This window comes from Gigantopelta aegis, chromosome 13 (assembly GCF_016097555.1).
Source record: "Gigantopelta aegis isolate Gae_Host chromosome 13, Gae_host_genome, whole genome shotgun sequence".
Taxonomy (NCBI): Eukaryota; Metazoa; Mollusca; class Gastropoda; order Neomphalida; family Peltospiridae; genus Gigantopelta; species Gigantopelta aegis.
The window spans coordinates 15,298,243-15,321,569 of NC_054711.1; the positions used below are offsets into that span (position 1 = coordinate 15,298,243).

The window sequence follows — 23,327 nt, forward strand, 5'->3', positions numbered from 1 at the left end:
CAATGGCTAGTGGATTTTATAAAAATTCTAGAGGCTCTGCGTTAAGACAAATAGTCCGTGGTCTCGACTGTCACCTGTTCCACCATTCAATAGTACCTCTTTTTTCAGTGTCCGACCAGTGTTCCTGCCAGATATATTTGGGTATGGCACTATGGAATTGAATGCAACCACAGTCAACAGGAGATATATGGGAGGCTTAAGAAAATTATACAGAATAATTAATTTTGTCAAAAAGTTAACTTACAAAAGTAAAATATGTATAAACATTTGGGTATGGCGTCATACTCGTTTTTCCTCTCTGGCAGAAACCCGGCACTAGAACACACTGATGTATTACTCATTGGCTATTGGATGTCAAACATATGGTAGTTTTGACATAGTCTTAAGAGAGGAAACCCGCTACATTTTTCTATTAGTAGCAAGCATCTTTTATATGCACCATCCCACAGACAGGATAGCACATACCACAGCCTTTGATATACCAGTCGTGGTGCATTAGCTGGAACAAGAAATGGCCCAATATGGGCCCACTGACGGGGATCGATCTTTGACCGACAGCACGTCACATGACTGTTTTACCACTGGGCTACATCCCCCCACCCCTTTATTATCACGTACCAATATAATAGGGTCAAAGCCATTAAACATGTATAAAGATGTATATATAATTAACTAATTTATCAATCTGGTTGTAAAAAACGATTATCGATCTGCTAACATATATACATTTATATATCAATTGATTATCCAAATATGCATTGATGTCGGTCAACTTTCCTTGAATACATAAACCTGCTAGTCTTTGTTTTATTATTATGCTCTACATACATACATGTTAAACAGGGCTTCTTGATTATGGACCGGCCTCGGTGGCGTCGTGGCAGGCCATCGGTCTACAGGCTGGTAGGTACTGGGTTCTCAATGGGTAGGTGTAAACCACTTGCACCGACCAGTGATCCATAACTGGTTCAATAAAGGCCATGGTTTGTGCTAACCTGCCTGTGGGAAGCGCAAATAAAAGATCCCTTGCTGCCTGTCGTAAAAAGAGTAGCCTATGTGGCGACAGGGGGTTTCCTCTAAAAACAGTGTCAGAATGACCATATGTTTGACGTCCAATAGCCGATGATAAGATAAAAAATTAATGTGCTCTAGTGGCGTCGTTAAATAAAACAAACTTTACTTTTTACTTTCTTGATTATGGTAGCCCCACTCCCATGGCTAGTGATTTTCAATGTTGGGCTAGTAAATAACTACTACTGCCATGCCCGGCGGCTAGTGATTTTTGTGGGGGTTTTGTTAAAATGTTGCGGTTAAGTCTACTTTGTAAATATGAATATCCTGCCCCCACCCCTAGTGTCAATGTTTTTAAGCTCTCTCCCTCTTTAGGTGACATATCTGATTACTATTATTTAGTAAAATTATATTTACTTAAAGTAGAGTAGGGCTAGGGAATTTTTAATTGTGGCTAGTCAATTTTTTTTAATCACTGATCCCATGGCTAGTGGATTTTATAAAACTTGTAGAATCCCTGTGTTAAACATGCAAAGTTACTCAATAAAGTATTTTAAATATCCAATGATTAAATGCATGGCTAGTGGATTTTATAACACTTGTAGAATCCCTGTGTTAAACATGCAAAGTTACTCAATAAAGTATTTTAAATATCCAATGATTAAATGCATGGCTAGTGGATTTTATAACACTTGTAGAATCCCTGTGTTAAACATGCAAAGTTACTCAATAAAGTATTTTAAATATCCAATGATTAAATGCAGGGCTAGTGGATTTTATAAAACTTGTAGAATCCCTGTGTTAAACATGCAAAGTTACTCAATAAAGTATTTTAAATATCCAATGAGTAAATGCATGGCTAGTGGATTTTATAACACTTGTAGAATCCCTGTGTTAAACATGCAAAGTTACTCAATAAAGTATTTTAAATATCCAATGATTAAATGCATGGCTAGTGGATTTTATAACACTTGTAGAATCCCTGTGTTAAACATGCAAAGTTACTCAATAAAGTATTTTAAATATCCAATGATTAAATGCATGGCTAGTGGATTTTATAACACTTGTAGAATCCCTGTGTTAAACATGCAAAGTTACTCAATAAAGTATTTTAAATATCCAATGATTAAATGCATGGCTAGTGGATTTTATAACACTTGTAGAATCCCTGTGTTAAACATGCAAAGTTACTCAATAAAGTATTTTAAATATCCAATGATTAAATGCATGGCTAGTGGATTTTATAAAACTTGTAGAATCCCTGTGTTAAACATGCAAAGTTACTCAATAAAGTATTTTAAATATCCAATGATTAAATGCATGGCTAGTGGATTTTATAACACTTGTAGAATCCCTGTGTTAAACATGCAAAGTTACTCAATAAAGTATTTTAAATATCCAATGAGTAAATGCAGGGCTAGCTCTGCCATTCACCACATTCGCCAATTAAGAACGACTGGCTAATTTTATTTCGATATGGAGAAAACTAATTGTGTTATAATGGATACTTTGTTGAAAAATAGTTTTAAGATTTAGCATTTTTGAGATAATTTGGCGCAATTTTCTGATCACCCATAGCTAGCTCTGAAAAGTCAGATTTTATATTTTAAAATGACAGAACACTAACTTTAGGTTGTTCGTGCGTATGACACAGCTGTGGAGTAGTGAGATATTGAGTCACCATCTAGTATTAGTGCGTTGATCTCTGACACATTTTATAACCAGAATTCCGCTGTATTAAATACCACGCCTACCATAAACTTATTCAGTTATTGATAATTGCATTCATAAAATCTTCATGCAAGTTTATATAAAAAAAATTTAAAAAAAAAATAGTTTTGGGGATTTTTTGGGGGGAGGTCACACGCATTGTTATGAACATCCATAGGTGCAACTATAAACCAAGTTTCACTGGCCTAGTGCTTATAGTTTGAAACTTTAATATTAAACTTTAATGCAAACGTTAATGCTATCGTCGCTGCAGCAAAAGTAATAAAAGTAATCTTGAATTTTTACATCTGTAAAGGCAAGACAATAAAAATAAAAATGTTTTAAAGGTGATAAATTCATTGGTTACCAGGTCCATATTTCATGTTAACCTGCACCAAATTCTATGCTTATTTCAATGCATATATGATACAAAGGAGAACATTTCATTAATGTTTCAGAAAAAAACAGATACTGTCTGTCTGTCTGTGTCTGTCTCCAGGTACATGTACGTAGACTTGGGGGCATAACCTCCAGACACACATACAGTGATATGCACACACACACACATACAGTGATATGCAAACACACAAACACACACACACACAGAGAAACACAGACACAAACCCACACGCACAAAGACACACATACAAACACATACACACACACACACACATGCCCAATGTGTTACAAATCAATGTGAGCTATTTTTAGGAAGTACATCTCAAAGCCATTGGAGAGAATAATCAGTGATACACAGACACCCACCCCACCCACCCCCAACCCCACCCCACACACAGACACCCCCACATATACATACACACACATGCGCACACACACACACACACACACAGGTCCAATGTGTTACAAATCAATGTGAACTATTTTTAGGAAGTACATCTCAAAGCCATTGGAGAGAATAATCAGTGATTATTTCAGTGAGAAACTCTTGTAACAGTTGTAACGTTTCCAGGATTACTCTTTAACAACGAGACGCTAACTCAATGTAATCAATATAGTTCGGTGGGCTTTAGGGAACCATCTACTGCAGTGCTTTCCTTTTTTAGATCACTTATCTGACTTGGGCCATCGTTTCCAGAAATATTGGTTTTTCTACCACTATTTGAAGAGTACCAACTTCTTTCTTTTACTTGAGTATGTTTGTAGTGTGTGTGTGTGTGTGTGTGTGTGTGTGTGTGTGTGTTTTGTGCATGTGTTTGTGTTGTGTTGTTTGTTTGTGTATGTGTGTGCGTGCATGTGTTGTATTGTGTGTTGATGTATTGGGTGTGTGTCTTTCCGTATGTGTCTGTGTGTATATTGTGTGTGTTATGAGTGTGTTGTGTCTTGTATTGTGTCGAGTTGTGTTATGTTGTGTTGTGCGTGCATGCATGTGTGTGTGTATGTGGGTGTGTTTCTGTGTCTGTGTGTGTGGTTTGTGATTGTGTTTGTATTTGTATGTATTCATGAGAATGTGTGAGAGAGAACACACTGAGAAACAAAAAGGAAGGTAGCTGATCTACTCATTAAGGCTATCTGTATTAGTATAGAGGGCACTTATTGACCTGTATTAAACAGTCACAATCATCAAAAATACAGTATAAAATTAACTTTGGTTCCTGTACTAAAAACAAGGCCAACAAAGAAATATTTCCAGAATTGATTACATCCATTAATTTTCAGGTACGTAATTTTACCATCTCGCAGAAATCCTGATTGTGGGTGGCTGATATTTAAAAAAGATCCTTCATGCAATGAATTCTGGGACAGCCCTAATTAAAAGCGTGGTGGTCTCTTACCATATGATAAGTTGTGTTTCCGCCAGTAAGTATCACCAGTCGCAAAGTGTCGAGCATCAATCCATAATACGGACGTCTGAGACACAATTATCACAGTCTGAAAAATATAGAATACGAAATGTTAGAAGCATATCCAGTCAAAGTTAAAGTTTGTTTTGTTTAACACCACCACTGGAGCACATTGATTTATTATTTATCGGCTATTGGATGTCAAACATTTGGTAATTCTGACATGAAGTCATCAGAGGAAACCTGCTACATTTTTCCATTAGCAACAAGGGATCTGAGCTAAATCCCACCCCTTGCATATCCAGTCAAAAAACAAAAAACCTAATAAACAAAGTCTATAAAGACAGCCCACAACAAAAACCCTAATAAACAAAGTCTATAAAGACAGCCCACAACAAAAAACCCTAATAAACAAAGTCTATAAAGACAGCCCACAACAAAAAACCCTAATAAACAAAGTCTATAAAGACAGCCCACAACAAAAACCCTAATAAACAAAGTCTATAAAGACAGCCCACAACAAAAACCCTAATAAACAAAGTCTATAAAGACAGCCCACAACAAAAACCCAATAAACAAAGTCTATAAAGACAGCCCACAACAAGATAAAAAAAAGACATTATAAACATATATTATATTGGAAAATATAAAACATAACATAAAACATAACAAGTATTTTTTTTTAAAAACCAAAAAAACCCCAAAAAACCATAACACATCAAACAAACACATAAAACATAAACCATTTGAAAAAAATAACAATATATAACATAAAATATTAACAGTGCGTATAGCTTTACATGTATTTATAACTCAGTTTTACCACCCAATAATTTCTACACAATAGATGTCACCGACAGGTTTGGGGGGGGTGGGGGGGGGGGGGGGGGGTGGTTTACGGGGTAGAGGGGATTATAATTATTGTCTTTCTTTTTTAACGAGTACTAAAATGGTAAATGTTTTTACCTGAATCACTCTTATTTGAACTTGAGTTAATTTCCCCTCGTCTACTTTTGCACGAACAAGGTCAAACAATGTCACAGAGGTAAAAGAGAATACTGGACGCCAGAGCTATTAACTGTATTTACACACAGATAACCAACTCACACCACAAATCATAAAACACATTTTGTCAACATGTCAAAATCACAAAGTATACCGGTCAAAACAAATTAAGGCAACACAATGATCATAAGTTACATCAAGTCCCTATATGCTAATCGAAAAAGAATAGCCCATGAAGTGGTGACAGCGGGTTTCCTCTCTCAATATATGTGTGTGGTCCTTAACCATATGCCCGACACCATATAACCGTAAATAAAACAATGTGTTGAGTGCGTCGTTAAATAAACCATTTCCTTCCTTCCTTCCCACCCACAAATCTCTTAAAAGTTTTATTTAACGACACACTCAACACATTTATTTACGGTTATATGGCATCAGACATATGGTTAAGGACCACACAGATTTGGAGAGGAAACCCGCTGTCGCCACTACATGGGCTACTCTTCCGATTAGCAGCACGGTATCTTTTATTTGCGCTTCCCACGGGCAGGATAGCACAAACCATGGCCTTTGTTGAACCAGTTATGGATCACTGGTCGGTGCAAGTGGTTTACACCTACCCATTGAGCCTTGTGGAGCACTCACTCAGGGTTTGGAGTCGGTCTCTGGATTAAAAATCCCATGCCTCGACTGGGATCCGAACCCAGTACCTACCAGCAGGTAGACCGATGGCCTGCCACGACGCCACCGAGGCCAGTACAAATCTCTTAAATGCAGCAAGAAAAGATTTAACACTCTACGTGCTGCTGGCAGGACTTGGACCCTGGTGGAAGCCCCTTATTTCAATCCAAATTTAAAGCGGTCTTCCCACTACCATTATAATTATAATCATCAAAAGCCACCTGTATGTATGCATCTTTAAAGAAAACATTTCTGTCATTTTTGTTTTGAAAGCCACCCAAATATTTTTAATCTTGTCAGCAACCACCGCTAAAGAAGGTTTCTTTTCACAGAAGTGACCACCAAACATTTTAAATCTTGTCAGCGACCACCGCTAAAGAAGGTTTCTTTTCACAGAAGTGACCACCAAACATTTCAAATCTTGTCAGCGACCATCGCTAAAGAAGGTTTCTTTTCACAGAAGTGACCACCAAACATTTTAAATCTTGTCAGCGACCATCGCTAAAGAAGGTTTCTTTTCAAAGAAGTGACCACCAAACATTTTAAATCTTGTCAGCGACCACCGCTAAAGGAGGTCTCTTTTCACAGAAGTGACCACCAAATATTTTATGAAAAAAAAGTAGTTTGTTTTGTTTAACAACACCACAAGAGCACACTGATTTATTTATAACCAGCTTTTAAATGTCAACATTTGGTCGAGGAAACCTGCTATATTTTTCCATTAGTAGTAAGGGATCTTTTATATGTACCATCCCACAGAGAGGATAGCACATACTAAGACCTTTGATATACCAGTTGCAACCCTTTTTAAAGTGGTCACACTAAACCCCAAGTAAAAGCTCATAGGTTATTTTCTACTGTAAAAGAAAGAAATTTTATTTACGGTTATATGGCGTCAGACATATGGTTAAGGACCATACAGATATTGAGAGGAGAAACCCGCTGTCGCAACTTCATAAGCTACTCTTTTCGATTAGCAACAAGGGATCTTTTATATGCACCATCCCAGACAGGGTTGTACATATCACAGCCTTTGATATACCAGTCGTGGTACATTGGCTGGAAAGAGAAAACACCCAATGGCCCCACCGACGGGGATCGATCCCACACCAACCGCACATCGAGCAAACGCTGTACCACTGGGCTATATATCCTACCCCTTTCTCTACGGCAATGAGCAAAGACTTTGACAAGTGTTTGTTCTACTGTATATTATAACAAGTTTTATTGCAAGACTACATAAAACTCACTCGATGTGGAGTGTTATAACACTGTATTAGGCTATCCGCTTGTTTGCACATCTTTCACTTTGAACATGGGTCATTTTGACAGTCCACTTAGCAAGTACAAGATCCTATAGACACTTCATAACTCCTACTTAAAGCAGTGGAACAAGAGGTGCGAGACAAACAAAATGTCACTTCAGATTTTTGAACAACAGTCCAGGGCTTCTAGATTATGGTAGCCCCACTAGTGATATTCAATGTTGGGCTAGTAAATAACATCTATTGCCATGCTCGATGGCTAGTAAAAAACTTTTTGTCAAATGTTGCAGTTATGTCTATTTTGTAAATATGAATATCCTGCCCCCCACTCTCACTCACCAATGTTATTTTTTTAAAGCTATATCTCTCTTTAGGTGACATATATCAGAGTTTTACTATTATTTAGTAAAATTGTATTAACTTAAAGTAAAGTAGAGCTAGTGGATTATTTATTGTGGCCAGTAAATTTTCAAAAATGACTGATCCCATGGCTAGTGGATTTTATAAAAATTCTACAATGTAGAAAAGGATCTTTCATATGCTCCATCTTGGTGCACTGGCTAGAACAAGAAATAGACCAATGAGCTCACCGACAGAGATCGATCCCACACAGACTGCACATCAAGCAAGCACTTTACCACTGGGCTACATTCCACCCCTATTGCACTAGGAACTAGCCCAATGAACCCACCAACGGGGATTGATATCCCACACAGACCGTGCATCAGTCGAGAGTGTTACCACTGGGCTACATTCCACCCCTATTGCACTAGGAACTAGTCCAATGGACCCACCAACGGGGATCAATATCCCACACAGACTGCACATCAGTCGAGTGTTACCACTGGGCTACATTCCACCCCTATTGCACCAGGAACTAGCCCAATGGACCCACCAACGGGGATCAATATCCCACACAGACTGCACATCAGTCGAGTGTTACCACTGGGCTACATTCCACCCCTATTGCACTAGGAACTAGCCCAATGGATCCACCAACGGGGATTGATATCTCACACAGACTGCACATCAGTCGAGAGTGAAACCACTGGGCTACATTCCACCCCTATTGCACTAGGAACTAGTCCAATGGACCCACCAACGGGGATTGATATCCCACACAGACTGCACATCAAGCAAGCACTTTACCACTGGGCTACATTCCACCCCTATTGCACTAGGAACTAGCCCAATGGACCCACCAACGGGGATTGATATCCCACACAGACCGTGCATCAGTCGAGAGTGTTACCACTGGGCTACATTCCACCCCTATTGCACAAGGAACTAGTCCAATGGACCCACCAACGGGGATCAATATCCCACACAGACTGCACATCAGTCGAGTGTTACCACTGGGCTACATTCCACCCCTATTGCACCAGGAACTAGCCCAATGGATCCACCAACGGGGATCAATATCCCACACAGACTGCACATCAGTCGAGTGTTACCACTGGACTACATTCCACCCCTATTGCACTAGGAACTAGCCCAATGGACCCACCAACGGGGATCAATATCCCACACAGACTGCACATCAGTCGAGTGTTACCACTGGGCTACATTCCACCCCTATTGCACTAGGAACTAGCCCAATGGACCCACCAACGGGGATCAATATCCCACACAGACTGCACATCAGTCGAGTGTTACCACTGGGCTACATTCCACCCCTATTGCACTAGGAACTAGCCCAATGGATCCACCAACGGGGATTGATATCCCACACAGACTGCACATCAGTCGAGAGCTTTACCACTGGGCTACATTCCACCCCTATTGCACTAGGAACTAGTCCAATGGACCCACCAACGGGGATTGATATCCCACACAGACTGCACATCAAGCAAGCACTTTACCACTGGGCTACATTCCACCCCTATTGCACTAGGAACTAGCCCAATGGACCCACCAACGGGGATTGATATCCCACACAGACCGCGCATCAGTCGAGAGTGTTACCACTGGGCTACATTCCACCCCTATTGCACTAGGAACTAGCCAATGGACCCACCAACGGGGATTGATATCCCACACAGACTGCACATCAGTCGAGAGTGTTACCACTGGGCTACATTCCACCCCTATTGCACTAGGAACTAGCCCAATGGACCCACCAACGGGGATTGATATCCCACACAGACCGCGCATCAGTCGAGAGTGTTACCACTGGGCTACATTCCACCCCTATTGCACTAGGAACTAGCCAATGGACCCACCAACGGGGATTGATATCCCACACAGACTGCACATCAAGCAAGCACTTTACCACTGGGCTACATTCCACCCCTATTGCACTAGGAACTAGCCCAATGGACCCACCAACGGGGATTGATATCCCACACAGACCGCGCATCAGTCGAGAGCTTTACCACTGGGCTACATTCCACCCCTATTGCACTAGGAACTAGCCCAATGGACCCACCAACGGGGATTGATATCCCACACAGACCGCGCATCAGTCGAGAGTGTTACCACTGGGCTACATTCCACCCCTATTGCACTAGGAACTAGCCAATGGACCCACCAACGGGGATTGATATCCCACACAGACTGCACATCAGTCGAGAGTGTTACCACTGGGCTACATTCCACCCCTATTGCACTAGGAACTAGCCCAATGGACCCACCAACGGGGATAGATATCCCACACAGACTGCACATCAGTCGAGAGTGTTACCACTGGGCTACATTCCACCCCTATTGCACTAGGAACTAGCCCAATGGATCCACCAATGGAGATTGATATCTCACACAGACTGCATATCAGTCGAGAGTGAAACCACTGGGCTACATTCCACCACTATTGCACTAGGAACTAGTCCAATGGACCCACCAACGGGGATCAATATCCCACACAGACTGCACATCAGTCGAGAGTGTTACCACTGGGCTACATTCCGCCCCTATTGCACTAGGAACTAGCCCAATGGACCCACCAACGGGGATCGATATCCCACACAGATTGCACATCAGTCGAGAGTGTTACCACTGGGCTACATTCCGCCCCTATTGCACTAGGAACTAGCCCAATGGACCCACCAACGGGGATTGATATCCCACACAGACTGCACATCAGTCGAGAGTGTTACCACTGGGCTACATTCCACCCCTATTGCACTAGGAACTAGCCCAATGGACCCACCAACGGGGATCGATATCCCACACAGACTGCACATCAGTCGAGAGCTTTACCACTGGGCTACATTCCACCCCTATTGCACTAGGAACTAGCCCAATGGACCCACCAACGGGGATTGATATCCCACACAGACTGCACATCAAGCAAGCACTTTACCACTGGGCTACATTCCGCCCCTATTGCACTAGGAACTAGCCCAATGGACCCACCAACGGGGATTGATATCCCACACAGACTGCACATCAGTCGAGAGCTTTACCACTGGGCTACATTCCACCCCTATTGCACTAGGAACTAGCCCAATGGACCCACCAACGGGGATTGATATCCCACACAGACTGCACATCAAGCAAGCACTTTACCACTGGGCTACATTCCGCCCCTATTGCACTAGGAACTAGCCCAATGGACCCACCAACGGGGATTGATATCCCACACAGACTGCACATCAGTCGAGAGTGTTACCACTGGGCTACATTCCGCCCCTATTGCACTAGGAACTAGCCCAATGGACCCACCAACGGGGATTGATATCCCACACAGACTGCACATCAGTCGAGAGCTTTACCTCTTGACTACATTTATCTAGTGGGTGCTGCTTAAACACGGAGCGCCAAAATTGCTTTGCAATTGCACAAGTGCGCACAAACACCAGTGCAATTTCGTACGCGAAAACAAAACGCGGAAGTAAATTCATCTAGTGGACGCTGCTTAAGCGCGGAATGACAATAATTGCTTGCAATTGCACAAGTGCATGCGAACATTGATGCAATTCCTTACAAAAAAATAAAATGCGGAAGTCTGGAATGCATTGCCTGGTTTACATTCAGAAACGAAACTACATTATATTGAAACTTTTGTAGAGAACGAAACACCATTTGACTTTTCTTACATGTGGTAACCTCCCGGTAACCTGAACGACTGTTCTCAATTTATTTCGATGCCTGCATGATTATTATATCAAGAACGACTATTCAACAGAACCTAAACAGAGTTTCCAATTAGTTTCCATGATCACAAGGCATAGAATGGAAAAGGGGTTTCCTATGAAATCTGAAATCCTATGGCCTGTTATTGGCCATTGGATGTCAAACATTTGATCATTCTGACACACAGTCATCAGAAGAAACCCAATATATTTTTCCCATATGCACCATGCCACAGACAGGATAGCATATACCACAGCCTTTGATATACCAGTCTTGGTGCAATGGCTGTAACGAGAAATAGCCCATTGGGCCCACCGACGAAGATCGATCCCAAACACCGCGAATCATACAAAGACAATAAGAAAAACAAGACATGAAACCTAGAACCCAGCTAGTTATATCTAATTGACTTTGTTGTTGGTTTGTGTACTCGGGGAACATCTTGCTTTCAAAATCTTGATTAGCAACATTTCTAGTCAATTGGAAATGGATTAACAACTACTATTTAATGTTTTAAAATTGTACAGTGATCTATGAAACTTGTGTAGTGAACTGTGATGCGATACTCAACAAAATGTTCTCTGGAACTGTATCAGTAGGTATCGGGCATCTCATCAGGTCAAAGTCAGAAGTGCATTCCAAGATTCATTACACGGTTAAGGTTACCAGTCCTGTCATCGTTGATAAATATGAAAGTTTGTTTTGGTTAACAACACCACTAGAGCACATTAATTTATTAATCATCGGTTATTGGATGTCAAACATATGGTCATTTTGACAGAGGAAACCTGCTACATTTTTTCATTAGTAGCAACTGATCTTTTATATGCACCATCCCACAGAATAGCACATACCACAGCCTTTGATACACCAGTCGTGGTGCACATTTTTTTATACAGTCATAGAGAGGAAACTCGCTACGTGTTTTCATTAGTAGCAACGGATCTTTTATATGCACCATCCCACAGAATAGTACATACCACAGCCTTTGATATACCAGTCGTAGTGCACTGGCTGGAATGAGAAATAGTCCAATGGGCCCACCAACGGGGATCGATTCTAACACTGACCGCACATCAGGCTGGCGCTTTACCACTGAGCTACGTCCCGCCCTTGATAAATAGGAGTGTTTGTAGTCATATAAAAAGTGTTTTATCTGGCCAATAAATTACTGGAATTTAATTTGAACAATGTGCCAATGTTCCAACAATTGGTGTGCTTGAAACATTCATGTCCTGCTACTAATAATAGGGTGACAATTGTTCTGTGTGGACCTAGGATAGTCATATCTAAAATGAGCAGTTTAACCCACAACTGTTTTCGGATTTACTCCAAGGGTGAAAGAAGTTGAAATTTGCTTTGTTTATTGGCTATTGGATGCATTAGTAGCAAGGGATCTTTTATATGCACCCTTTCACAAACAGGATAGCACATGCCAGTATGGCCTTTGATATACCAATCATGGTGCACTGGCAGGAATGAGAAATAGCCCAGACTCCTCATCAAGCGAGTGCTTCACTGCTGGGCTATGTCCAACCCCTCTAAGGGTGAGAGGTGATAATATTTATAACCGGCCTCAGTGGCATCGTGGTTAAGCCATCGGACATAAGACTGGTAGGTACAGGGTTCACAGCCCAGTACCGTCTTTCACCCAGAGCGAGTTTTAACGACTCGATGGGTAGGTGTAAGGCCACTACACCCTTTTCTCTCTCAATAACCACTAATAATTAACAACAGACAGCTCAGATAGCTGAGGTGTGTGCCCAGGACAGTGTGCTTGAACCTTAATTGGATATAAGCACGAAACTAAGTTGAAATGAAGGTTCTAAACAAAATGTTCCCTGGAGTTGTAATCCACCTTTAAGACATCTCGAGCGTAAAAATTGCCGCTCAGTTGTTATTAATTTACTAATGATAATAGGTAAATAACTTGAAAACACTTGTATTCACCAACGAAAGATTTGTAAAAGCATTTCTATATTTATTATTACAGATACCGTGCTTGAACCTTAATTGGATATAAGCACGAAAATAAGTTAAAGAAGTGGTAGTATTTATATCCATGGAGTACGTTATATTGATTGAAACGTTGCATGTAGCAGTTTTAGAAGGACGGAAATGTTTTATTTAAAGACGTACTCAACACATTTTATTTACGGTTATATGGCGTCAGACATATGGTTAAGGATCACACAGATATTGAGGGAGGAAACCTGCTGTCACCATTTCATAGGCTACTCTTTTTGATTGGCAGCAAGGAATCTTTTATATGCACCATCCCATAGACAGGATAGCACATACCACAGCCTTTGATGTACCAGTTGTGGTGCACTGGCTAGAGCGAGAAATAGCCCAGTGGGCTCACCGACGGGGATCGATCACAAACCAACCACGCATCAAGCAAGCGCTTTACCACTGGGCTACGTCTCGCCCCAACTTAGCAGTTTTAGCTGCATATGTTACCATTGTCGTCTGTGAGATTTGATTTAGTGGTACACACCTTCTAGTGGACATGCACCAGCTTACAGGGTTCACTGCTGTGATTTATTCTGCGATCTGCAGCACCCCGGGTGTTTGCTCTAGCATCAAGTTGCATATTCGTAAATACTGCATAATAAACATTGTGCATCTAAGTTAATCCGCTTGTCAAGCATTAGGGTAAATGTCAAGGTAGCTCACGAATCACCGGGTTCCGCAACTGGGTGATAAACAAAGAGAGAGAAACGATCTGACCTCCCTCGTCTTTCAGGGAAGTTATCCACAATGTTAACGGTAAAGGAAAGGAATGTTTGTTCAGCAATACCTACCGATCAACAGGCAAAAAAAAAATGAGGTTACCAGGTTACCACGTCAGGAAAATCAAGAACAGTAGGGCCTACTTCGTTCTCAACAAAATTTTATTTAAATATAAAAGTTAAAGTTCATTTTGTTTAACAACACCACTAGAGCACATTGATTTATTAATCATCGGCTACTGGATGTCAAATATTTGGTAATTCTAACACGTAGTCATCAGAGGAAACCTGCTACATTTTTTCATTAATAGCAAAGGATTTTTTTTATATGCACCATCCCACAAACAGGATAGCACATACCACGGCCATTGATTATACCAGTGGTGGTGCACTAGCTGGAACGAAAAATAGCCCAATGGGCCCCCCCGACAAGTATCGATCCCAGACCAACCGCACATCAGATGAGCACTTTACCACTGGGCTACTTCGGCTGGCACTCGCATCATTTCTCTGTTCATACTGGAAATTACTCATTATACTATGGTGTCTCGTGAATTAAGAATTAGTCATTACTATGTTGAACCTGTTCTGTATTGGGAATTAGTCATTACTCTATTGAACCTTCACTTCTTCACACTGGCGAGAAAGTAACGGGTTTCATTAGCAGGTAATCGAAAAACTCACTTTCTCTCTGTAATCACTAGTGTCACGGCATATATCACGGCAACACAGGTTTGTATAATTGGCTTGGTGGTAATACACAGATTGGATAATAAACTGGACTGGATGGAACTATGTGTTTATATCCAATTAAGGTTCAAACACGCTGTCCTGGACACATCTCAGCTATCTGGTCTGTCTATCCAGGACAGTGGGTTAGTGGTTAGTGAAAGAGAAGAGGGTGTAGTGGCCTTACACCTACCCATTAAGCCCATAAGAACTCGCACTGGGTTGAAGTCGGTACCGGGCTGCGAACCCAGATTTAACCTCGGACTTCACCAGTGACTAATTCTATATGGAAGGAAATGGTTTATTTAACGACACACTCAAAACATTTTATTTACGGTTATTTGGCATCAGACACATGGTTAAGGACCACACAGATATTGAGAGGAAACCCACTGCCGCCACTTCATGGGCCACTCTTTTTGATTAGCAGCAAGGGATCTTTTATATGCACCACCCTACAAACAGGACAGCACATACCACGGCCATTGATTATACTAGTCGTTGTGCACTAGCTGGAACGAAAAATAGCCCAGTGCCCCCACCCCCCACCCCCAAGTATCGATCCCAGACCAACCGCACATCAGATGAGCACTTTACCACTGGGCTACGTTGGCTGGCACTCGCATCATTTCTCTGTTCATACTGGAAATTACTCATTACTATGGTGTCTCGTGAATTAAGAATTAGTCATTACTATGTTGAACCTGTTCTGTATTGGGAATTAGTCATTACTCTATTGAACCTTCACTTCTTCACACTGGCGAGAAAGTAACGGGTTTCATTAGCAGGTAATCGAAAAACTCACTTTCTCTCTGTAATCACTAGTGTCACAGCAACACAGGTTTGTATGATTGGCTTGGTGGTAATGCACCAGAAACTAGTCAGATTGGATAATAAACTGGGACCTAATTCACTAAACTCTCGCAACTTTGCGATCTCGCAGTGCAATGCTAAAAGACTTACAAAGAGGATGCTTTGTTGTCCAGCAGAGCCTAAGAGACCTTTGTGAATTAGGCCCCTGGTCCCTAAATCACTAAACTCTCGCAACTTTGCGATATTGCAGTGCAATGCAAAAAGACTTACAAAGAGGATGCTTTGTTGTCTAGCAGAGCCTTAGAGACCTTTGTGAATTAGGCCCCTGGACTAGATGGAACTACATGTGTATACAGGAGCAGATCTGAGAGGGATATAGACGGCTCCTTTTTTACAAAAACATATTTCGTTCTTTTCATTTCAACTGATATCTAATTAAGGTTCAAAAACGCTGTCCTGGGCACACTTCAGCTATATGGGCTATCCAGGACAGTGAGAGAGAAGAGGGTGTAGTGGCCTTCCACCTACCCACCGAGCCCTTAAGAACTTGCACTGGGTTGAAGCCGGTACCGGACTGCGAGCCCTGTACCTACCAGCCTGTAGTCCAATGGCTTAATCACTGTGTTACCGAGGCCGTACATTTTGTAATTATATGGATACAGAGGAAGGGAAGGGAACTCTATTAACGTGTCCATATCCAATTCTATATGGAAGGAAATGGTTTTATCTAATGACGCACACTCAACACATTTTATTTATGGTTATATGGTGCCAGACATATGGTTAAGGACCACACAGATATTCAGGGAGGAAACCCACTGTCACCACTATATCAGTACTCGGTTACAGCTAAAGTGGACTGTTGACGATTTTTGTTAGGGCGTGTTGCTTGCTTTTAATAGACTTTTTACATTTTACTGATTTTAGTACAATGAACACTGGCTGTGGCTGTTGCTATGGAACAGACAACAAAAACACAGGTAAAACCTCTATTTACATTGAAGTATAGAAACAAATACATGTTATACGCTTAAAAATGAATACATATTCTGTAGTATTATACAGATTTGGATGTAATATTTACAGAAATGTGCATAAATTATATTAATATTATTTATACAGTTTCACGATTATTAATTGTTTAAATTTTATAACAAAAGTCGAATACATATATCATAACTCTCAGCAAAAGCTGCAATTAAGACAGAAATATATTTATAACTAAATTAGATTAATAAAATTATTGAAAATGCTACGGAACGTTTACTGTCTGGATACGAACTGTTGTTGATTTTTAAAGTCGAATTACGGAGTGTTTACAATTTTCTACTCCTGAGTTTTGTGTTATTTGTTTCAGAATTCTACATCAAGATGCAAATATTGTCGAAAACAATTTGAAAATGTTACGTCAGCTGTCAGACACATACTGGAGATTAACCCAAAAGAGAACATGTCAGTTTTGATACCTTCCAGTGACATTTTAACATCTAAATCTCGAACGAAAAAAAGAAAGAAGTGTTTTATTTAATGACGCACTCAACACATTTTATTTACGGTTATATGGCATCAGACATATGGTTAAGGACCATACAGATTTTTAGAGGAAATCAGCTGTCGCCACATAGGCTACTCTTTTATGACAGGCAGCAAGGGATCTTTTATTTGTGCTTCCCACAGGCAGGATAGCACAAACCATGGCCTTTGTTGAATCAGTTATGGATCACTGGTAGGTGCAAGTGGATTACACCTACCCATTGAGCCTTGCGGAGCACTCACTCAGGGTTTGGAGTCGGTATCTGGATTAAAAATCCCATGCCTCGACTAGGATCCGAACCCAGTACCTACCAGTACCTACCAGCCTGTAGACCGATGGCCTAACCACTACACCACCGAGGCCAGTTAAATCTCAAACGAGATGTGTGTAGAGAAAATGTTTGATGCGATATTAAGGATGTATATTTTGATGTATATTTTGATGAAATTACTAATAAACTAAACATACCAGTAAATTGTGTTCCAAATCCTCTTTATATTGCTTTCCATTTTTCTGTCTCTCTCTCTCCGTCTGTCCCCCCCCCAACCCCAACCCCCCCTCACTCACTCACTCACTCACTCACACTCACACTCACACTCACACTCTCTCTCTCTCTCTCTCTCTCTCTCTCTCTCTCTCTCTCTCTCTCTCTCTCTCTCTCTCTCTCTCTCTCTCTCTCTCTCTCTCTCTCTCTCTCTCTCTCTCTCTCTCTCGGGTTTAAAATAAACCACAATAAACTGTGGATGTGTGTGTACGAGTTTACGTATATATATATATGCATATTCGTGTGTGTATATATCTTGCAGAAATCCGTTTTGATTTGATTGAACGACGTGTCAAACTAAAGCAAGAGAAAGCAGCTGTGCCTTGTGTCGACCAGGAACAAGACCAGTTCGCCAATTCCACCATATGGATAGCTCCAAGATCCAAGCCCATATTCAGATGGGATTATCCGACATATAAAATGAATGCACTTCTGAATTTTAGAAATGACAAAACTATATTCATTGTTTATAAACTATGTTTTATCTGATCAAAACAAAAACATTTTAAAATGGTCAAATAATCATGTACTTTTTTAATTATTAATATCAAAGGAGGAACAGCCAATGCAGTATCATAATGACAGAGTCAAATAAACAATTCAATCAACAATTCAACTGAATTGAAAACAAAATCGTCATACTAAATATTCCATATTTCTGAATGTAATGTGTTAGATGGCCTGTAATGATGATATTGACTGGTTTGGTGGAACGAAAAATCACAATAAGCTATTTGAGTATTGTAATAGTTTTACAGTACATAACAAAAGAGAACTCATTAAACTTAAATGCATCTTGCAAATGAGTAATTAGCATTACCCAATAAAATCAACTGAATTGTAAACAATAACCTGGATCAAGAAGCATGGATGTTTCAAATGTTGAGTACGTACCAGTAATACACAATCGAAAATTAACAGTGTTCTTAAACAAAAATTAAAAAGTCAAATGATTAAGTTAAAGCTGCAACAGAAGTTTAGGGTTTACTCGTGCATAGTTTTTTTGCCACACAAGGTTTTAAACAAGTTGCATTTGGCCAACTTTACACATCTTCCTGTGTCATGCAAACGATGGACACCATTTGAACGTTTTACCACATCCACACATTTTGTTCATATCATCGTGCTTACCAACCATGTGGTCTTGAAACATATGCAAAAGATTTTGAGCATTCTGTGCAGTTGTAAGGCTTTTTTTCCCCGATATGGTTATTCAAATGGCTGAAATAAAGTGACTTATCACAGTACGTCTTTTACAATATGTACATGAATACTTGTATGTCTTAGCGTGGCGACGCTTTTTGTGTATAGAAAGTCCCTGTCAAGTTTTATAGACCTTGGAACACACATAGCAGTTTGGCATCACCATGCGAGAAAGTAGAATGCTGCCTTTAATCAAATTTACTGGAATATCTTCTCGAACATTTGTAACAGCTCATTTCTTTCTTCTAATGCTTAGCCTTGACATGTTGTTTCAAATTACTGCCAACTGGACTTTCTTAAGTACAAAGATTACTTTTTTTTTTCTTTAATACTCCACTAACCTTTGATTTTGAGGTTCATGTTATAACAGTTGTTAATGTCAACATTAATATCAGTTGTCAGAATTGGTGATATTGTTCTGACATCTGGCAAAGAAATGTTCATTGATATATCAGTTTCATTAATGATAACAGACAATTCATCAATGAATGACAATTCCATAATCAAATGAATTCGGTAAACACGCTACAACAGCGTTGGAAAAACGCTGTAACCTATAAATAGAAATCGTCAAAACTCTGCATCATTCTGTTTTGAGTTAGAAAAGATAAACATACATTTTTTTGTATTTTAAAGCAATGTTACAGGTATGACAATAAATGCTAACATATGTATTCTATAAACAAAATGTATGAAAGTTGCCGTAAACATAGGTAGTCCTGACATTTTTTCTACTAATTCTAATGACACCGTGGCACATTATAGGCAGTACTAAACCAAATAACGTCCGGCTGGGTCAAACTTCGAGGTGCACGTTTGGTAGAGCAGAACTTTCATACCACAAGTCCTGTCATTGGTCATAAATGTGAGTGTGTTTGTTGTGGGGAAAAAAAAAAGTTTCATCTGGGCTAAAAATGTATACACTTTTTTTTAGTAGTCATGTATGGGGTAACTGTAAAAAAAAAAAAAAAAAAAAAAAATCATATGGTGTGCAAAACTAGGGTAGTCATAGATGGAACTAGTTATTTCTGAAATGAGCAGCTTAATCCCCAATTTTTTCACATTTAATTTAAGAATGAGGGGTGGTAGTATTTATGTGGTGTATAGGCCTACAGTATGTCAATTTATACGCTGCAGATACATGTAGGAGTCTTAGCCACATGTTACTATTGTCGTCTATGGGATTTGATTTGGTAGTATTCACGCTTTTAACTATCCATGACTGTGTATTTTAAGTCCAAGTATGAAAAAGAAATGGAATAGAATGTTGGTTTAATAATACCTCAGTGCCTTTTAATTTATGCTACAGATATTTCACACTTGATCCAGATAGTAAGAAATGAATAGGTTTAACGACATCCCAGCACCTTTTAAACCTTTTTAGTCATTTGATATCCAACGTTCAGACTATATTGTGACACTTGATCTAGATAGTGACAAGAGAAAAAATAGTAAAGGTATCAACACCCCGGCAGAGTTTAAAATATGGCTTTCCACCGATTTGGTTTATGCACACTACTGATCAGTGAACACCTCAGCAGAGTTTAAAATATAGCTTTTCACCAATTTGGTTTACGCAGACTAATGATGAAAGAAAGACGTGTTTTATTTAACGACGCACTCAACACATTTTTATTTACGGTTATATGGCGTCAGACATATGGTTAAGGACCACACAGATTTTTTTAGAGGAAACCCGCTGTCGCCACATAGGCTACTCTTTTACAACAGGCAGCAAGGGATCTTTTATTTGCGCTTCCCACAGGCAGGATAGTACAATCCATGGCCTTTGTTGAACCAGTTATGGATCACTGGTCGGTGCAAGTGGTTTACACCTACCCATTGAGCCTTGCGGAGCACTCACTCAGGGTTTGGAGTCGGTATCTGGATTAAAAATTCCATGCCTCAACTGGGATCCGAACCCAGTACCTACCAGCCTGTAACGACGCCACCGAGGTCGGTACTAATGATCAATCAACACCGTAGCAGAGTTTAAAATATAGCTTTTCACCGATTTGGTTTACGCACACTAATGATCGAACAAAAAAAAGATTGTTGTCCAATTTCCAACAGTCATAATATGTATCATAATTGTTTCGCATACGTAATTTATACCTCTGCCAAGAATACAAAGATGACGTAAATATTTGATGACAGCATGTGCTCATGGGATAATCAAGAAATACAAGCATTGATCAATACTATCTTAAGATTTGATCCCATGACCTACATGTACATATAATGTAATCTGCAAAATCGAACACAGCCTTGTGGAAACAAGGAAAAGAAAGAAAGGAATGTTTTATTTAACGACGTACTCAACACATTTTATTTACGGTTATATGGCATCAGAAATATGGTTACGGACCACACAGATTTTGAGAGGAAACCCGCTGTCGCTACTACATGGGCTACTCTTTCCGATTAGCAGCAAGGGATCTTTTATTTGTGCTTCCCACAGGCAGGATAGCACAAACCATGACCTTTGTTGAACAAGTTGTGGATCACTGGTTGGTGCAAGTGGTTTACATCTACCCATTGAGCCTTGCGGAGCACTCACTCAGGGTTTGGAGTCGGTATCTGGATTAAATATCCCATGCCTCGACTGGGATCCGAACCCATGGCCCAACAACGACGCCACCGAGGCCGGTATATCACTGGGCTACGTCATACATAAAGACTATCCATATTAGAATGCTATACTTGTACTGAACCAAGAACACCATTGATTTAAACTTATTTTTGTGCTTATATCCAATTAAGGTTCAAGCACGCTGTCCTGGACACACACCTCAGCTATCTGGGCTGTCTGTCCTGGACAGCGAGTTAGTTGTTAGTTGTCAGTTAAAGTGAGAAAGAAGAGGGTGTAGTGGTTTTCATGTCCAATTAAGGTTCAAGCACGCTGTCCTGGACACACACCTCAGCTATCTGGGCTGTCTGTCCTGGACAGCGAGTTAGTTGTTAGTTGTCAGTTATTAGTGAGAAAGAAGAGGGTGTAGTGGTTTCATGTCCAATTAAGGTTCAAGCACGCTGTCCTGGGCATACACCTCAGCTATCTGGGCTGTCTGTCCAGGACAGTATAGGTTAGTGGTTAGTGGGAGAGAAGGTGTAGTGGTCTTACACCTACCCATCAAGTAGTTAAAACTCGATCTGGGTGAGGAGCCGGTACCAGGCTGCGAACCCAGTACCTACCAGCCTTATTTACATCCAATGGTTTAACAATGACACCACCGAAGCCCAAAATTCACCCGAGGACCAAGAACACCAAAACTCACCCTAGGACCAAGAACACCAAAACTCACCCTAGGACCAAGAACACCAAAACTCATCCAAGGACCAAGAACACCAAAACTCACCCTAGGACCAAGACCACCAAAACTCACCCTAGGACCAAGAACACCAAAACTCACCCCAGGACTGAAATCCCACTATTAGTGGTATAGGCTGCATATTACAAGCAGTTTAACTAACACATGGTCTTATTATTAATAGATCAGTCTAGACTCCACACATGGTGCTGATGTCCAATTGGCTGGAGACGACCGTCTCCAGGGACGGACCAGGCAATCATTTATTTAGACTGTGCCACCTGCTAGCAACTGCTTCTCGATCCAATAGTATGGCAAAGATGATTAATGTACAACTATGTAGTCCACCCCATTCTTCTACAAAAAAAAATTGGTACATTATTTTAGTTTGGTCTGATGTAAGAAGAAAAGTAAAAGTGTTTTGGGAAAGAAAAAAACACACCTTATTTTTGTGTGCAATTTAGAAAGCAGTCTGCTCCGAAATAAATAACTTGTAGTAAATTCCATAGGATGAAAAAAGGCATTCCATGTGGGAAGGACTGTATATACACATACACATATATACAGTATAATCTCGTTGGGTCAAACTTGGAAGGGTCCAATACACCACAACGCTTGAACCAAAAACGAAGTCCCGAGCTACATTTACATGTTGTCAAACTACCCAATGGATTGAACACTTTTTCTCATCCACCAAAAAGGGGTTTGACACATTTTATTTACGGTTATAAGGCATCAGGCATGTGGTTATGGACCACACAGACACAGAGAGAGGAAACCTGCTGTCACCACTTCATGGGCTACGCCTTTCGATTAGCAGCGAGCGATCTTTTATACGCACCATCCCACAGACAGAATAGCACATACCACAACCTTTGATATACCAGTCGTGGTGTACTGGCTGGAATGAGAA

The 23,327-nt window shown here is 40.4% G+C and overlaps 1 protein-coding gene across 3 annotated transcripts in view; it reads right to left on the bottom strand.

Moving 5' to 3' along the window:
• The window catches only part of LOC121387485 (sodium-driven chloride bicarbonate exchanger-like), a 153,560-nt gene that overhangs the window by 115,707 nt on the left and 14,526 nt on the right, over positions 1-23,327 (bottom strand). For all 3 annotated transcript variants that reach the window (XM_041518621.1, XM_041518620.1, XM_041518623.1), the window contains exon 2: positions 4,515-4,611. The gene's annotated coding sequence lies outside the window, so the exon portion shown is untranslated. The remainder of the gene's footprint in view (positions 1-4,514; positions 4,612-23,327) is intronic.